Source organism: Musca domestica, unplaced genomic scaffold, assembly GCF_030504385.1.
Source record: "Musca domestica strain aabys unplaced genomic scaffold, Musca_domestica.polishedcontigs.V.1.1 7, whole genome shotgun sequence".
Classification (NCBI taxonomy): Eukaryota; Metazoa; Arthropoda; class Insecta; order Diptera; family Muscidae; genus Musca; species Musca domestica.
Genome location: NW_026712383.1, coordinates 23,308,075 through 23,320,251, shown reverse-complemented (window position 1 = coordinate 23,320,251; position 12,177 = coordinate 23,308,075). Strand labels below are relative to the sequence as shown.

The 12,177-nt window shown below is 35.6% G+C and overlaps 1 non-coding gene across 1 annotated transcript; it reads left to right on the top strand.

Annotated features, from left to right (window-relative positions):
* The first annotated feature begins 11,311 nt into the window (after positions 1-11,311).
* TRNAH-GUG (transfer RNA histidin (anticodon GUG)) lies at positions 11,312-11,383 on the top strand. The gene has a single exon. It is a non-coding gene; the product is annotated as a tRNA-His (tRNA).
* The last annotated feature ends 794 nt before the right edge of the window (positions 11,384-12,177 follow it).

The following is a 12,177-nucleotide window of genomic DNA, read 5'->3' as shown; positions in this document are numbered from 1 at the left end:
AGACGGAGTGGGTCGATATATTTAATATTTACACCAGACCTTGTGTTAATAAATATATTGCAATGTGTAAAATATGATGGGAACCGGATGCTTATTTCGGATTTTATAATCTTTTTGGCTATTCGCAACGTTGACCCTTTGTGAGGGAGGTACCAGAAGGAATGGTACGATCTCTACTGTCTTTATAGCAGACCTTGTCCTAATAGAAATATTGAGATTTGTCCAGTATGAATACAGTCGGATGTTAATTTCGCGTTTAATGAGCTTCACGAATATTCAAAATTTTGACCCTTTGTGGGGAAGGTATCAGAAGGAGTGCACCGATAAATTCCATTTTCACACCTGATCTTGGGTTAATAAAAATATTTTGATGTATGTAATTTGAAGACAATCAGACTCTTACATCACATTTTATAAGAGTTATAATTATTCAACATTTCAACCCATGTTGAAGGGGGGAGGTATTTGATGGGGGAGGTATTTGATGGAGTTGACCGATATTGTCCATTTTCACACCTGACCTAGCACTGATGCAAATATTAGGATTTGAAAAGTTGGAGCCAAATCGGAAATTCCTTTCTCTTTCTGTGCAATAAATTATTTTTTTGAAAATTTTTTTGGGGGAGGTGTCAGAAGGGGTGGACCGATATTGCCCATCGCCGTACTCGATCTAAGTTTGATAGTAATATTACGATGTACCAAGTTTGGACCAATTGGGATACTTCCTTAGAGAGTTATCGTGTCAGCCAGACAGACAGGCGGACGACTTGAAACGTCCTGAAATAGATTTGGTCCAAATATGAGTCATTTTTGGCTCTCTAGCCATGTAGCTGAGGGTATAAAAAAATATATATTACACAGAACGCAAAATAACTACTTAGACAATTATAGGTAAAGAGGCCGCCAGTGCTATATTCCTGTTCAAGATTCAACGCCAAGACGAAACGTCAGAAGCTATAGTTTTGAAATTTTGGTTGAGGGTCACTCTTGGTCCGAAGGGGTCAGGTAATGCTGTTTTTTTTTTTTTTTTGGAAAATCGTGCTAGTATGAAAAGTGTTATAAGGTATGTTTTATATTTGAGGAGGCAGTAGAGCTAGAACGCCTAAATTTGGAATGAGGGTCACTGATGAAGTTTATGATAGATGTACAAAAGGACTTCCGAAAATTCGCAATATTAGTGGTCGAAAGGTACTTAAATATGCTACATTTGGTACCATTTCGTATCATGTGAACGGTTGGAGCTAAAAACTTGAAATTTGGAATGAGAATGAGTAGAGTAGAGTCGATGTAAGGAGGTAGTATTGGAAGTGTGTACTCATGTGTACGAAAAGTACTAAACTGTACTCAACTTAGTAAACTTTGAATTTGGAGAAACGGATGGAGCTAGAATGCTGAAATTTGAGTAAAGGATTGGGGTATGGAGGAAGTGCACTATAAGTATAAGTGGTACTAAAATTGGTATATTTTGATTTGGGTGAACCGATAGAGTTGAAATTCTGAAATTTAGAAATAAGATTACTATCGAATTCTGAGACTGTAGAATTAAGGTAGTTTTGGAAATACGTACTTATGTTTAAATGATTCTAAATTTGGTACAATTTAAATTTTGGGAGAATCGGAAGAGCTGGAATCCTGAGATATAGATTTCTATTTTACTGTACAGGGTGAGATAAAAAAACTGAAATTTTAAATTTTATTGAATGAAAGCAAAAATGTCGGAAATAGCGTCAAACTTTAGAATAAGTTTAGATTTGTTCGAATTGGCCGTCTTTGGCACGAATTATGACCTTCAAACGGCCAAGCTGCCTGAATGTTGCTCTGCGGTATTTTGGCCCATTCCTGGCGAAGCGCTTGCTTGATGTGATCGACATTTTGGTATTTTTTAGTGCCAACCTTGCTTTCCAAAACACTCCAGACACAATAATCCAACGGATTGATATCCGGAGATACGCTGGAAATGATGAGTGCAATGGTGCTCCTGTTGGAGTCCTGTTGAAATGTCCAAGGTCAGCGGCCAAAACGTTTGCGTGCCCAAGGCTTAAATTAACCCTCCAGTATATTTTCGCGATAATATTCGGCAAATATTCTGATGCCACGGTCGATTAATACGAGCGGAGAGCGACCATCGGCTGTTATGGCGGCCCACACCGTCACCATAGCCAGGGCTTGAGTTCTAGTGGCCAACCGAAGGTGTACATTTTCAGCTGACCTCTTTGGCAAGTAAACACGAACACTTTGTTTGTTTACAAACTGCTGGGCAACGAAAATTTTCTTATCGAAGAAAACCACATTCGGCAGTTCACAACTTTCGGCAAAGCGAAGCAACTCTTTAGCTCTTTTCAGTCTATTTTCTTTCTGTTGCGGTGCAAGTTCTTGCACTTTTTGGAATTTCAAAGGCTTTCGTCTTTCAATATTTGCCGAATGGAATATTGCGATATGTTCAGCTCAAGAGCCACTGTCGCTTTTATCAAGTCACTTCTTCATTTTTCGAACCATTTCTGCTGATGTTGCTGTTTTCTTCCGTCCACTTCCTTGACGTCGGGCTACGCTACCAGTATCACGGTAACGAGCGATGGTACGAGACACAAAAGATTTATTCACATTTAAATGCTGGAGTGCTTTAACGATAGCCAGTTGTTGTTTTCCAGTCAAAGATGAAGAAACTTTTTTTCTGGAAAATTCTCACCAAAATGTTTTTGTACGCTTGTAAACAACATAATGAGATGTCATTGGAATACGGACGAGTGGCTTAGAAATGCCAGCAGTCTGAATTTGGTTGCAGTTTTATTATCTCACCCTCATGTATTGACCAATGGTATTCCATAGATCACCTTTGAACCTCACAATTTACTTATTTTCTCTCTCTCTCTCTCTGATTCTGTAAATTAATTATGGCCCCTACGACTCATTGGTGCTGCCCACCCCTGAAATATGCACATAATAATGACACATTGTCTAGATTTATAGACAATTGATTATCGGTTTGTTTTTATTGTTTCATTTTTCTATCTGACAGATTTATCGCCATAATTATGAGAATTTATTTCATTTCACTTCAATGCTGTGTAGAACTTAACGTTTTCAGCGGTCGTTTTTTATTTCACATTTTTTTAATTAATTCACTGTAATGACGATGATAATCTTTTTTGTGCCGTGTGTCGGAGCAACAATGATCTCGGCATTATCATAAATATTTAAATGTAAATTCTGTTTTTTTTTTTTGTTCCAGGGGAGTCGCGACACCAATAACACCACAGCACGGCAAACAAATATATATTCAACTTGAACAATCAATTTGTTTAAAATAATTATAATTTTTGTTGCTGTTGCTGTTTATTTCACTGTGCCCTGTTCTGTTCTGTAATTTATTGCCAGATTATTAAATACAACAAGATTTGTGATTAAATGAAATAAAATTGTACTTGATTCGATTCAATTCGTTTCGATTTGATTAAGTGAATTGTTAACGTGGAATTCGTTATTGCTTGTAAATTTCAAACACGAAAGAATAAATTATCGCTGGAGCAGGGAACGTTTCCTTGTAATTTCATAATTAATTAGAATTGTATTGAGAAATTAATTTTATAGAAATTGTGAATTGTTCTATTTTAATTATGGGGGTTTTCAGTGAGTTATTGGTAATACAGGTTGAAATGAAAAAACTGTAACCAATTTCTGACTACTGTCATTTCTAAGACACTCGTCCGACAGCTGTTAAAATTATTCCAGCGACAGCTCATTATATTGTTTACAAGCGTACCAAAAAATTTTGGTGAGAAATTGTCCAGAAAAAAAAGATATTCGTGATGGATTCAAAAAGTGCAAGAACTTACACCGCAACAGAAAGAAAATTGACCCAAAAGAGCTAAAGACTTCGCTTGGCCGATGGCCGAAAGTGGTGAAGTGCCGAATTTAGTTTTCTGCGATGAGAAAACATTCGTTGTTCAGCAGTTTGTAAACAAACAAAATGATATGCAAATATGCACCTTTGGTTGCCCACCAGAACTCAAGCGTCGGCCATGGTGATGGTGTGGGCCGCCGTAACAGCCGATGGTCGCTCTCCGCTCGTATTAATCGACCGTGGCATCAGAATAAATGCCGAATATTGTAGCGCAAATATTCTGGAGGGTGTATTAAAGCCTTGGGCACGCAAACATTTTGGTCGCATACCTTGGACATTCCAACAGGACTCATCACGATCGCACTCAGCACGCGCCACCCAAGAATGGTTACAAAATGAGGTTCCTCGCCTTATTTCCAGCGCACAATGGCCACCAAAATCTCCAGATACCAATCCGTTGGACTATTGTGTCTGGAGTATTTTGAAAAGCAAGGTTGGCACTAAAAAATACCAAAGTGTCGATTACCTCATGCAAGCGCTTTGCCCGGAACGGGCCAAAATACCGCAGAGCAACATTCGGGCAGCATATGACGGTTTCATTTGCCGTTTGAAGGCTATAATTCGTGCCAAAGGTGACCAATGGTCACCAATTCGAACAAATCTAAACTTATTATAAAATTTGATGATATTTCCGACATTTTTTGCTTTCATTCAACAATTTTTTTTTCAAAAAATTTAAAAACTGTAGCGTTTGACTTTGTTGCAGTTTTTTTTTATCTCACCCTGTATATATAGGAGCTATAGCTGTATCTGAAACGATTTTAACTAAATCTGATGCTTCTAGACTGAATTTCGTCGGAAGTGCCAAATCCAGTCCACTTGGGCTGATATAAGCCTGAAATCAGATAAAGATATATATGGGAGGTATATCCAAATCTGAACCGATTTTGATAAACTCTTATTAAAGAGCTGTATCTGATATCTGGTACCAAAGATTATTGTTGTGGAGTGCATATTACGCTTGTGAGGGACTTAAACACCAAATCGGATAAAACATACATATATAGCAGCTACAGGTATATCTGAACATATTTCCAATTCGATTTTACTTGTGTCTAGGATGAATTCAGTCGGAATTGCCAAAATTCAGTCCATTTGTGCATCGAAAATTTCAAATATTCTTTTGAAAATGTCATCTCAATCGGATCATTAATGCGACCTCAATTTTGTTTACAAAAATACGTGGACATACGGACTGACAGGCATAAATCAATTCAGAAAGTGATTCTATGAAGATCCTCAAAAGTAACTATGGTTCTACCCCGCTTCCTTATGCATGTTACAAAAAAAGTAAAAAGACATTATACCCTTACCACTGTGTGGTGTAGGGTATAACAATATTCCCTAGAAAAACCCAGCAGATTTTCTATCTTCTCCTAATTTGTGGGGATTTTTTTATGTACGTTCTCAACCATAGGTTAAATCAATGTAACACTTTTGATTTTACTATAACTAATTAACCTTTAGGTCCTCAGTTATCAAATGTTTAGGGACTTGAGACTTAGAACATTTCTGTTTCCTCATTCAATTGCTGGATTCTGCAATTACAAGTACTGTCCGTTTGTTAAATATTTTTTTTCAAGCCCTTGCAATAATTCTCCAAATACCAAAAAAGGAAAAAAAAAATAATAGTCCCTCGAGGCATATCGCCCCCGTTCAATCCCAAAAATTAGCAGATAATATAGTTAAACGAACCATTCAAGTTCCAAATTAACATTTCAACGACCACAAATGGCAATCATGTGTAAATGTGGGCACAACACTCATCGAATATGAATACCTTCTCCTTATCTGCCTCTTTCGAAAAAAAATCAGCACAACACCCATTTCCATTATCACAGGCTGATGATTTTATGCCCATTCTAATTTAATTCCTAACACCACCTTCAATATTTTGCCGGCCATTTACCACATGCGTTCCATCCATCCAAGCAGCCGGCCATCCGTCCAAAGACCCACCCACCCAAGTGCTCCCATCACACAGTGATTGTCCGGTATGCACAGAGTGAATGAATGAATGCGTCACTCGTCACTTGAGTTATATGGTGATTGGTACTTAGTGTGTGTGGGGGCGCTGTTGTTTCGTCCGTTTACTGTCTGACAATGAGCTGTCATTATTTTATGCCTCATGACAAAATAATTAATCGCTTTGTGAATATTAAATCAATTTTTTGAAAAACGGCAGACACACGTACAGCTTGCCAGCCAGCCAGTCAGCCTGCCATCGTAAGTACTTTGATTGCTGGCTTGCCTGCTGTTGCTGTTTTTGTCGTTTTCAAGTAGCCTAAGGCCATGTTAGGTTATTTGTCAGATTGTCGTTTCATTTTTGTGAAAAGGAATCGAGGAGAAGGCAAAACAAAAATCCATTGGAAATTGATTTTTGTTTGCTCTGCAGAAGCTTGACTATGTGGGCGGGCGGTGGACAAAAGTGAATGTGAGTTGAGCTGAGTGATTGAGCGATGGAGGCTTGCTCGCTTGCTTGCTTGATGTGACGACTGCCAACAAGTGCAGAAGGAAATGATTGACGAAATAGAAAATAATTGGTATTTGTTGGGTGGAAACCAATCATAAATTAGTCCATAGGCGTTGGCATCGATTTTTTTAGGGGTGAAAACTAAACGATGGCAAATGTTTTGGACAGTGATAAACATCTGTGGCCTCAAGGTGAATTTGGGCATATTTTGTATATGATTTTTTTTAGTCTGTTGACTAGTCTGGCTCTACTTTTCTATTGGTTTTTATACCCTACTCCAAACATGGAAGGAAGCGAGATAGGCCGATAGTTATTTTCGAAGATTTTCATAAAATCACTTTTAGAGTCGATTTATACATAGATATGGCTCCCATATACAGGCTGAGATAAAAAAGTCAATCAAGATCGGTTCAGATTTGGATATAGCTCCCATATATATCTTTATCTGATTTCAAATTAATTTTGCACAAAATGGGCAATACAAGTCCGATTTTAAAAGATACAAATGCTTCGGCATATTTAGTCTCTTGAATTTTAAATTATAATTATAATCGTAGGGTGTATGATTGATTTCTCCCATAAAAACTTTTAATTGTTATCTGGAGCTCAACTAAATTAGTAAAGTGGTGTAGGGTATCATAAAATCAGCCCCGCCCGATTTAAGGAATTTCTTTACTGGTTGTAGATATATTTTTAAAATTTTATTGAAGGAAAGCAAAAAATTTCGTAAATAGCATCACATTTTAGAATAGGTTTAGATTTGTTCGAATTGATCACCTTTGGCACGAATTATGGCCTTCAAATGGCCAATGAAACAGTCACACGCTGCCCGAATGTTGCTCTGCGGTATTTTTGTCCATTTCCGGCGAAGCGCTTTCTTGAGGTGATCGAAACTTTGGTATTTTTTAGTGCCAACCTTGCTTTCCAAATACTCCAGACACAAGAGTCCAACGGATTGGTATCCGGAGATTTTGAAATTAAGCGAGGAACCTGATTTTGTAACCATTCTTGGGCGGCGCGAGCTGAGTGCGATGGTGCTGAGTCCCGTTGGAATGTCTAAGGTCTGCGGACAAAATGTTCCACCATCACCATGGCCGGCGCTTGAGTTCTGGTGGTGCAACCGAAGGTGCACATTTTCAGCTGATCTCTTTGGCAAGTAAACACGATCATTATACCCTACACCACATAGTGGTAAGGGTATTATGTCTTTGTGCATTTGTTTGTAACATGGAGAAGGAAACGAGATAGACCCATAGTTACTTTTGAGAACCTTCATAGAATCACTTTCTGAGTCGATTTATGCATGTCAGTCCGTCTGTCCGTCCGTCCGTCTGTCCATGTATTCTTGTGAACAAAATGCAGGTCGCATTTATTATCCGATTGAGATGCAATTTTCCAAACAATATTTTTTTGGCCCAAGGACGAACCCTATTGAAATTGGTGAGAATCGGATCAAATTTAGATATAGCTCCCATATATATCTTCATCCGATTTCGCGTTAAATGTGCACCAAATATCCACTATCAGTCCAAATTACCTGAATTTTGGCACACCCAACCGAGTTCGGCCTAGAAGCAAGTATATCAAATTTGGAGAAAATCGGTTCAGATATAGCTATAGCTCCCATATATATCTTTCATCCGATTTGATCTTTAAGTCCCTCACATTCCTACTATGCACTCCACAACCGTGATATTTGGTACCAGGTATTAGATGGAGCACAGAAATAGCTGTTTTAAATTTTATCGAAATCGGTTCAGCTCCCGTATATATCTTCATCCGATTTCGGGTTAATTGACCACCAAATGGCCAATATCAGCCCAAATGGCCCGAATTTTGGCACATGTGACCGAGATTAGCCTTAAAGCAAATACAACAAATTTGGAGAAAATCGGTTCAGAAACAGCTATAGCTCCCATATATATCTTCATCCGATTTCGGGTTAAATGTGCACCAAATGTCCACTATCAGTCCAAATAACCTGAATTTTGGCACACCCAACCGAGTTCGGCCTAGAAGCAAGTATATCAAATTTGGAGAAAATCGGTTCAGATATAGCTATAGCTCCCATATATATCTTTCATCCGATTTGGTGTTTAAGCCTCTCACATTCGTAATATGCACTCCACAAGAATGATATTTGGTACCAGATATAAGATACAGCCCAGAAATAGCTGCTTGTAATTTTATCGAAATCGGTTCAGATTTGGATATAGCTCCCATATATATCTTCATCCGATTTCGGGTTAATTGTGCACCAAATGGCCGATATAAGTCCAAATGGACTGAATTTTAGTTCATCGGACCAAATTCAGCCTAGAAGCAAGTATGTCAAATTTAGTGAAAATCGGTTCAGATATAGATACAGCAACCATATATATGTTTCATCCGATTTAGAGTTTTAGTCCCATACATTCGTAATATTCACTCCACAACCGTGATATTTGGTACCAGGTATTAGATGGAGCACAGCTGTTTTAAATTTTATCGAAATCGGTTCAGATTTGGATATAGCTCTCATATATATCTTCATCCGATTTCGGGTTAAATGTGCACTAAATGGTCAATATCAGCCCAAATCACCAGTCTAGAAGCTAGTACGTAAAATTTGGAGAAACCCGGTTCAGAGGTAGCTATAGTTCGTAAAATGCACGATAGAATTAGATAGATTTTGATTTTGTACCAAATATCTCATAGAGCTCTGAAATACCCTGTAAATTCAATTGCTTATCCCGAGCTTATTTTTCAATATTTGCCGAATAGAATATTATGATATGTTCAGCTCTCGAGCCATTTTTCAGCCACTGCGACGCGGTATCGAACGAGTCGCTTTTTTACTTTTCGAACAATTTCTTCTGATGTTGCTGTTTTTTCCGTCCACTTCCTTGACGTCGGGCTACGCTATCGGTATCACGGTAACGAGCGATGGTACGGGACACAAAAGATCTATTCACATTGAAATGCTGGAGTGCTCTAACGATAGCCACTCGTGGTTTTTCAGCCAAAGATGAAAAAATCACACTATCACGCTTAAAATCCATCACGATTAACTTTTTTTTCTAGAAAGTTCTCACCAAAATACTTTTGTACGCTTGTAAGCAATATAATGAGCTGTCACTGGAATAAAAAATAAAAAATTCTAAAAGAGCTGTCGGATGAGTGGCTTAGAATTCTATGTCGATTTAGCGATGTCCGTCCGTTTGTGGAAATCACTCAAGCTTCTGAACGAAATGAAGTAGATTGCTAAAATTTCAGTCAAATGTATATTATGTCTGCAGGAGTTTGGTATTGAAAATGGACGTTTTGGTATAGCCCCCATATAACGGTAACTCCCGATATTCGGTATTTTGATGATATTAGCAACATTATTCACAGAAATTGTTTCAAATTTGGTATTTGAAGTTCGAAGTGGATACAACAGCCTATAACAGAAAATTGTCTGTGCAGGTCCACGTCTTCCTATAGCCCCCATATAAAGGTACTTCACTATATTTGGCATTTTGATGATTTTAGCGAATTTATTCACCGGAATTTTTTCAAATTTGGTATTTGGTAATGGGTACTGCAGCCTAAGGCAGAAAATTGTCTGTGCAGGTCCACGTTTTCTTATAGGCCCCATATAACGGTACCTCCCTATATTTGGTATTTTGATTATTTTGGCGACATTATTCATCGAAATTGTTCCAAATTTGGTATTTGAAGTTCGTAACGGATGCTACAGCCTATGACATAAGATTGTCTGTGCAGGTTCACGTCTTCGTAGAGCCCCAATATAGCGCTACCTCCGGATATCTGGTATTTTGATGATTTTAACGACGTTTTTCACCAGAATTGTTTGAAATTTGGTATTTGAAGTTCATAACGGATACTATAGCCTAAGACAGAAAATTGTCTGTGCAGGTCTACGTCTTCAATATCTCTCATATAACGGTTCCTCCCTATATTCCGTATTTTAATTATTTTAGCTGCATTATCCACTGAATTTTTTTATTCAAGTTTCTCATATGAATATTGTAATGGCTTATGACAAAAGTTGCTTATGCCGGTCCAAGTCGACGAATAGACCCTAATATAATGGCTTCATTCGGTATTTTTAAGATTTTAAGGGAATTTTTAAGGATTTGTTTTTTTTCTTAATTTCCAAAATCGTTCCAAATGGAGGAGGGTATTCAAAGATCGACCTGGCCGAACTTACAGCTTTTTTACTTGTTTTATTTTTTATTATTTATTATATATATTTATCTGTTTATATTTTCTGGTTCTACTTATTAAAATATTTAATTATATATCTATTCATTTTTCATAATTTTTATATAAATTTGTTAATCACTTATTTATTTATTTATTTATTCATTAATTTATTCTGCCATAAGATTTATCAAATATTATTAATATATAAATTAATTAATTATTTTTTTAGTTTTATGTATTTCTTTATTTATTATTATTGTTTTCCTTTTTTAATTTATTTATACATTCTTTATTTGTTTATTGATTTTTTACATATACCTAGCTATAAATAACTATATTGCTGGTCCATTTCAAATAAAATCACATTCGAATGAAGTAAAGCTCTAAAGCACCGTAAAGCTTTTTTTGTTTTTTTTTTTCCCACAAAACACAGCTTTTACCAACAACAATAGGCTTGTGCCGTACAACAGATAATATATATTCAAATACTCAGCAATGGAAGAAAAAACAACGGTCTAAAAATAGCCACGGTAAACGCAGGCGTTATAAATGAATGCAGACAAAAATAACCACCACCTCCGGCAGCAGCACTTACCAAACGTGGTGACTGAATGGCTGGCTGCCTGGGTTGGCTGTCTAGCAAAGCACACCACACAGCATTTAGCTATTACTTGTTGTGTGTTTGGTTGTTGTGGGGATTGGTAATAAAACGACTGTTAGCACAAGCACACAACACATCTCCAATAGCCGTGATCGTCTAGTGGTTAGGACCCTACGTTGTGGCCGTAGTAACCCAGGTTCGAATCCTGGTCACGGCAATGTTGAAAATAAAACATTGTCACGGAGGAGATTTTTTTTTTAATTTTTGTTTATTATTTATATATTTATAATATTATTTTTAGAAGCCCAAATATACCGTTTTAGGTTTTTTACAACGATACCGTAAAATATAATTAGTTTAAAATAAGAGGATAATTTTGACCCTTCGACAATCTGTTTTAAAAACATTGCAATTTTAAATATTTAAATTTCAGTGAATAAAAAAGTCTATACATTTTAAATTATATTATTACTATTATTATTATTATTATTATTATTATTATTATTATTATTATTATTATTATTATTATTATTATTATTATTATATTATTATATTATTATTATTATTATTATTATTATTATTATTATTATTATTATTATTATTATTATTATTATTATTATTATTATTATTATTATTATTATTATTATTATTATTATTATTATTATTATTATTATTATTATTATTATTATTATTATTATTATTATTATTATTATTATTATTATTATTATTATTATTATTATTATTATTATTATTATTATTATTATTATTACTATTATTATTACTATTATTATTATTACTATTATTATTACTATTATTATTATTATTATTATTATTATTATTATTATTATTATTATTATTATTATTATTATTACTATTATTATTATTACTGTTATTATTATTATATATGACATGGATGCATTTTGTAAACTTTGCCATTTTTTAAGTTAACCAAAAAGACATTTTTTGACATTTTCGGCTTAAGTTTCTTCGAAATCTTTACATCTTAGGTGT